The following is a 7,912-nucleotide window of genomic DNA, read 5'->3' as shown; positions in this document are numbered from 1 at the left end:
ATTACATATCCGTACCCATGTCATTCAGATATTACTAGCTATTGGACTGTAATTTGTCTCGTAGAGTTAAATAATTTATTTTTCTCTTAACATAAAAAAAATTGAAAATAATTGAATATGACAACATTTTTATAAGTGTTTTTTTTAACATATAAAAATTTTTTAATACTAAAATTTATACATTTATTTAATTAAAATAAACTAAAAATTATTTATCCAACCGAAATTAATTACCAAAAAAACACATATATTAACATCTTAAATACCTTGATCAATCTATATATATAACCTCAAAAATAAAACTTGAAAAGCTATAAAAAAATTAAAATTAACTTAAAACCAAAAATCATTCATGAACTTGGATCTATCACCCACATACAAAGTTTAGGAAAAATAATATCCAGAAATAAAATTTTTTCTCATTAAATGAAATTTATTGACATCAAAATTAATAATTTTTTATGGTTATAATCGATGTCAACCAAAAATTTTCTTTTCTTTACTAATAAGAATCAGGTCATTTTTCCCTCTCCTTGGATTTAAAATAAAAAAAAATAAAATTTTAAACTAAAAATTGAGTTTAAAAAAAAAAGAGAGGGACCACGCTTCTATTATTTTCTATTAAATCTCCAATAATATCTCAATAAAAAGGGTCTTGATCAAAGGCAGAGGTCCATCTCAATAGTAAAAAAAGATTAACTGGACTTGATAAACTTTACAGCGTGATCTTACTCATTCCACCCTAACAACCAAGCATGTAGCAAGTTCATGTATTCATGATATCAATGACTGTTAGATGAAAAATATGTCAACACAGGTGCTCAAAGCCGCTTACCATGCCATTCCTCTCATGTAGTAAGCATCTGCTATGATTGCACAAAATCCTTTCCATTGAAGCCGTATGTCATCTGACACCGGAGGTGTAGATGACCATCAAACTATAGTTGGCTGTGGTGTGCACAAGATAATGATAAATATAATGCTCAACCACAGGATGCACTCATCAACCTGCAGTATAGAAAAAGAAAGTTGGTGATTCTACACCATAGGCCATCATCAGCTGTGTTAACTACTCGTAATCCTGGTGATAGTTTTATCTGTTCAACATGAAGACTATAATTTTGAGTCACAATAGCCACGGATGATAAATCTTTGTAAACAATAATGATAAATCTTTCTAAATGCTAAAAAGAAAAAGAAAACAAGGTTTGCAAAAAGTTTTGTGGGAACATAAAAAGTTTGTAAATAAATAGACACGGATCATTCTTTGATATCCGTTTCGTATCTCAGAATAAGAGAAAGAGAGGGCATGGATTGCATTAATAAGTATTATGTGTCTTCTTCCTTGATCTATCTATTTTAAATTCAAACAAATGCATACCTTGAATCAAGCAAACAAAAACATGGATTTCTCTTCCCTAAGGAATATATCCATAAAAATCCATACTTTGAACTCCAACACAATCAAAATAACAAAATTCCAAAACAAAATAAATGAAGCAGCATATCAAAAAAGAAATTTACCTTATCTAGATTCAGATAAACTCATTAGAAGCAATTAATAGCCAAAGAGGGTAATGCTTGCAACAGACAAACTGATTCAAACTCAAGTACGGATAATTGGTTGGTTAATAAAGAGTTAAAGCAAGAAAGAAACTCTTTGAATTATATGGGGAAGTGCTTAAGCCACCAATATAATGAATGGCTAATAAAGATTCCAACCATGGCTTCATTCTACCAAAAGCATTTTTGGTTCATGAATGGCTAATAAAGATTCCAACCATGGCTTCATTCTACCAAAAGCATTTTTGGTTCTTGTTGTTAGAACCGTTGTGTTGTTGATTGTGACCTTGAAAGCTTTGTCCTTCATGAGATTTTGCGTGGCAAAGTTTGATATTTATAAAGGTGAGGCAGCCTGGAGAGGGGTGCTTGCAGGTTACATAATGAAGCCATTTTAATATTGAAGAATGTAACTCAATTAATTAGAATCTAGTTTTGTCTTTTAGAGGTTATTTGTTCGAGTTTCATAAACCTCAAGTAGATTAGAGGCTTACATGATCGTGAACTTCATGATCTATAAAAATAGTTAAGGTGCACGTAAATTGACTCAAACACCAACGTTAATTAAAAAAAAATCCACTTCATTTTTGCTATATTTTTCCTTTCAAAAACCATGACCTCCATTTAACAAATCATAGTGATTGTTTTCATGCCCTAAATTCTAAATCCTAAATCCACACCATTTTTAATAATCTTTGACTCTGCCTTGTATTTGATAACAAATTCATGACAAGATTGTAGAGGGTCTAATACAGAAAAAACCAGAGACTTGAATTTGGTATTAATTGTGTAAAATAAATGCCCACATAACTTGGTATTGATTTGCCAAAAATATGCAAGGCAACTACAGACTTCTACTTGTTACATAACATTGTCTCTTTACACAAATTACAACTTCATTTTTAACCTTAAATTATTACTTTTAAAGATGATCAAAAAAATCAAAAAATCTGATTAAATCGAGAAAACCAGAAAAAAAATAACTAAAAAAACCGAACCGTGAAAAAAAAACCAACTAAATTTGATTAAAATTTTAAAAAAAAACTGACTGGTTAAGTTCGATTTCGGTTTTCTAAGCTTGAAATCCGAAAAAAATTAAACTGAAACTGAATCCAAACCGAAAAAATCGAGCCAAACCAAAAAATCAAGCCAAAAAAAAAAAAAACCGAGCCAAACCAGTTTCAACCGGTTTCGAATTTTTTTTAAATTCGGTTTGGTTACTTGTTTTTGATAAAAACTGAACCGAACCGAAAATAATCACCCCTAGTTACTTCTCATGTTTGAAACTGTAATTAAAGCTGCATTTTTGTTTTTTTTTTTTTTTTAATGTTTTTAAAAAGTTTTTTAAAAAAATTAAATTTTTTTATTTTAAATTAATATTTTTGTGTTTTTAAAATCGTTTTAACGTGCTGATTGTTTAAAAATAAATTTAAAAATATATATAAAAATACTATTTCAATATATTTTAAAACAAAATGATTTTGAAAAAAATAATCACTAATAAAATAATAAAAAAACACAATAAAAATAATATTAAAAATTATAAAAATATAATTTCAACCACAAAATATTTCACAAGCTAATTTCAGCCTAACAATAGCCTATTTATCCAGGAAGGAGGTCATCAAGTCCTCTATTGTCAGGACTCTTGTGACTATTTCCCAGAGCCACCAACTCCCATACTTGAGCTGCCAATAGCCTTTTCCTGACCCAGTGGAATCCTTTCAAATCTCACCCACAAAGCCCATTTTGCATTTTCCTTTTCTTCTCTACAGTGTCAGACTGTCAGTGATACCTCAACAGCTAATAGGTAATCTGTCATGGTTCTAAATCACATGCTCTTAGCTCGCACTATAAAAAACTGCACCTAATCTTCATGTGCTTTGATTTAAGAGGACTAATCAGCATAAAAAAGGCAAGCCCCTTTTAACCTAATGTTGAATCAAAGGGTAGATATTCTCTGGTATCAGATTGTACCTCTTGACATCCATAAGATTCTAACAGGCAATGAGTAAAAGCTGAACAAACGAAAGAGTTACAAGGCTGAATCCCTTAGGGCTCGGCTTAAATCAATTTATATATATAAAAATAATCTTGATCAAAACTAAGAATCTCAAGAAAGAACAATTAATTAATTATTGAAATTTAAATTCTCATTATTATATGAAAAAAAGTACTATATTTAAAAAGAAAGTTAATCGAAAATATTCTTATCTTAACATAAAAAGTAAAGGGCAAGAAAAAAAGATTGGGTAGCCATGTCCATAGTCCTAGGCACCACCCACTAATGGTGGGGTTGCAGTTGGCTGCATCTTGATGTGGCAGAGTCACCCTCCTCCACCCACTACACATACCACCAAACATCCTTACCGAAAAAAAACATAGTATCATATTCAACACATATAAAACTGGCCATATTTTCTCTCTCTATCTTCTCAACTCCATTGCAAGAGATGCTCTTTTGAGCTCTCCTAGATTTGCTTTCCTTTGAGCGACAATCACCACCACCAACAACCATGTAAGTCTCTCTATTTCTTACATTTATTGGGCATTTATGCTTTAAAGACTGCAGCTTTACTTTCTATAAGGGTGATTAAATGGCGATACTTCTTTTGTATAATGAGTATTTGAATGAGATCTAGAAAACCCATTTCCAATCTGGCAATTTGGTAGCTTTTGAGACTTAACAGATTGTTATGTTACATAAATGAATGCTGGTTTATGAGATAGTGTTGGGAAATGGGAAGTAAAAGATTGGTGATTTTTGTTTCGATTGTTAGAATGTTGCCTGGATTGCATAGTTTAGTTCCTTGTGTTATATGTAGTGTCATTAACTTGTAAATCATGTCCTAGTTTCCTTGCGCTCTCATATCACTCACGTATTTGTGATCCCTTTTGCTCTGGTTTGAAGGTGCTGGCATCATTTGTCACTTTATGGGTTGAATTAAATATAAACTCATATATGATCAAAATCCAAACTTTATTCTGTATTTTGCACGCGCTGATTATGTTAGATTCTTCTCGGTGGTACTTGTAAATAAGAGTTCATATTATTATTATTTTGATCAGATATATTCAGTTTAGAAAATGAGGGGAGAAGGTTTGTGGCAACTTGGCCAATCAATTACCCGCCGACTTGCTCAGGTTGATAAGAAGGTTTGTGGGACGTCGATACTTTGCCTCAGAAGCTGAGCTGAAAAAGACTGTTCTTTATGACTTCCATGTTGCTAATGGTGGCAAGATGGTGCCATTTGCTGGGTGGGGCATGCCATTCAGTACAAGGACTCTATCATGGAATCAAACGGTGAATTGTAGACAGAACGGTAGCATTTTTGATGTCTCACATATGTGTGGCTTTAGCCTCAAGGGCAAGGACTGTATTCCTTTCTAGAGAAGCTTGTTATTGCTGATGTTGCCGCGCTTGCACCTGGAACTGGGACTCTAACTGTCTTTACTAATGAGAAAGGAGGAGCAATTGATGATTCAGTGATCACCAAAGTTCAGAATGATCACATGTACATAGTTGTGAATGCAGGGTGTAGAGATAAGGATCTTGCTCACATTGAGGAGCATATGAAGGCATTTAAGGCAAAAGGTGGAGATGTCTCATGGCACATCCATGATGAGAGATCTCTTCTCGCCCTCCAGGTCAATCCTTGTATTCTTATCTTTGCTTTTCTTTGTTTTTTGTTTTTTTGATATTTTATTGTGTTTTGATATTCATGACACTAGATTATTGACTTGAATTCAGCTATCATAGTAATCTGTGACTTTAGTATACAACTAAAGCATGTCTGGAACAAAGTTAAAATGTATACTGTCAGGCTTTGCGATTATAGCCTTATGCTTTGAATGTTATTACCTCTCTCGCTCTCTCCCTCCTATTGTTTTCCTTTTCCATATCTTTTGAGAAGCAACATTGTTCTCCAACACCTGATATCATGGCATTTATAGAGTTTCTTCACTTTTTGGGTGCAGGGTCCTCTTTCTGCTTCTGTTCTCCAACACCTGACAAAAGATGATTTGAGCAAGTTATACTTTGGGGAGTTCCGTATTACAGACATCAATGGAGCACACTGCTTTATCACTAGGACAGGGTATGCTTCATTTTGGTTTCTCCTTCATATGTCCTCATTCCTCAAATATGGAATGCACATCTATGACCATTTATATGTAGTCATTAAGAGTTTAAGTATAGCTGTCTTGTTGACATTTCACTTTGAGTGTGTGCTTAATTTCCCATCTATATTCTCTATTTTCCAATAAAATTTCTGGGAATATGATAATTGTCTTTAACTATACACCTTATGACAACGTAGCGAAGAAGAATTAATTTAACCTTAGAGCTATTTGGAGCTGAGGGTACAATATTCTCAAATGTTCCCTTGCATTTAAACCATTTATTTCCCATGCTTATTTTTCTCTTATTGGTCATGATGAATTATTTATCTCTTTGCTGAGATTTTCAGATACACTGGAGAAGATGGATTTGAAATATCAGTTCCTTCAGAGAATGCAGTGGATCTTGCCAAAGCAATCCTAGAAAAATCTGAAGGAAAAATAAGGTTGACAGGGCTTGGAGCCCGGGACAGTCTCCGACTTGAAGCTGGGCTGTGCTTATATGGTAATGACATGGAACAGCACATAACACCAGTAGAGGCAGGACTGTCTTGGGCGATAGGGAAGAGAAGGAAGGCAGAAGGTGGCTTTCTGGGTGCTGAAGTAATACTCAAACAACTTGCAGAAGGTCCAAAAATCAGGCTTGTAGGATTTACCTCTACTGGTCCACCTCCCAGATCCCACAGTGAGATTCAGGATGAGAAAGGGACTAACATTGGAGAAATTACTAGTGGAGGATTTAGCCCATGCCTCAAGAAAAATATAGCCATGGGGTACGTGAAATCTGGTTCACACAAGGCAGGCACCAAAGCTAAAATACTGGTACGTGGGAAGGCCTACGATGGAGTTGTCACAAAAAAGCCATTTGTACCAACTAAATATTACAAGCCATCTTAACTCAGGTTTCGTACTTCAGTTCATGCATTTTGTAATTGGTTCCTGTTTTGACATGTTTTCGATAAACTCAATCACTTCAACGAAATCTCCCCTATTCCTGTCTCTAAGAAGTTCCCAATATCTTGTTCATGTTTTTTCATTAGTAGTTGACAGGAACGATTGTGTTATATGTTTCCAAATGAGAGAACAAATTTCGTGATAATAAATGAAAACCACATTTACTTTCTTTATGTGATGGTCATTTCAAGCACTCGTTGCAAAGGATTTTGTGAGCCTTCTCTGTATATAGGTGGTGGTTTGTTTTTTTATGTTGGCTTTTAAGCTCTAAAAGAGCTGTGCCATGTCTCGGTATGTTCCTACACGCGAGGACCTGCACTGAATAGCTGAGACAGAACTTTGGAATACCAAAGATTTGCTGACTGGTACACATCTGCAGCTACCATGCTTTGTCCAAGGGCAGCCACCATGGTATGCAGATAAATGAAGTTGAGTCCTAGGAAAGATGAGATGGGAGATGGAGTCAGCCCACATCACAAGAAAAGCAAAGCACAAAGCGTTTGCACACCAAGATGTTCAAATATGACATGGTTTCAAATTCGTCAAACTCATTGGTGGCTACTGTTTAGAACCTAGGTAGATAGTTTTTGAACAAATAATCTAATAAATTTTTTCGACACCTGGTGTTTCGAATTATAATCCAAGAGGACTCGGCACATTTTATCCTTGCAACTTCTATGACCAGAGGTCAATACTCAAAATCTCAACAAAAGTTCGGTTGCTTTTATATTAATCATCTGGCTTGTTGTTTGGGCCATATTGGACTCTTTCCTTAAGCCCTAGAAATGGTCTGAAATTAAGAGCAAGTCCATTCATTCCAGGTTCAACTGTTCACATCTCCATATTCAAAACTTGATATTTTGACTTTTCTCTTGGAATTTATTAAAGTATTTTTACGAGGCAATTTGTTGAATGAGACAGCTTTGAATCATAGCACACAAAGACCAACCTCTGGATTTGGTGGCTTAAATGACGACTCACTCAACTATAACCTTTGCAACTAGCAGATTCAACAACTTGGGAGCTCGAGAAACGTTATTTAACTAGCCAAGCATCAGGACTAAAAATATATGAAACTTGTGATCTTTAACAATATGATCTCTTAGAACTATAACCACTTGCTTGGAACAAATGTAAAATTTAAGAACATTGATTCCCTTTACATTTTAGATATCATAAGATCTCATGAATTTAATTAGTGGTAATTCTCATCCTTGCAAAGTAAGAAAGAAGTTTCTCATACTTGAACATCTTGAGGAAAAAATTGAATATCATTTGT

The 7,912-nt window shown here is 34.0% G+C and overlaps 1 protein-coding gene and 1 pseudogene across 1 annotated transcript in view; both read left to right on the top strand.

Moving 5' to 3' along the window:
- The window catches only part of LOC118050904 (peroxisomal membrane protein PMP22-like), a 56,611-nt gene that overhangs the window by 25,440 nt on the left and 23,259 nt on the right, over positions 1–7,912 (top strand). The window lies entirely within an intron of this gene.
- Positions 4,633–6,806, top strand: LOC118050888 (aminomethyltransferase, mitochondrial-like; annotated as a pseudogene).

Source organism: Populus alba, chromosome 4, assembly GCF_005239225.2.
Source record: "Populus alba chromosome 4, ASM523922v2, whole genome shotgun sequence".
Taxonomy (NCBI): domain Eukaryota; kingdom Viridiplantae; phylum Streptophyta; class Magnoliopsida; order Malpighiales; family Salicaceae; genus Populus; species Populus alba.
This window is presented reverse-complemented; position numbering and strand designations above follow the sequence as displayed.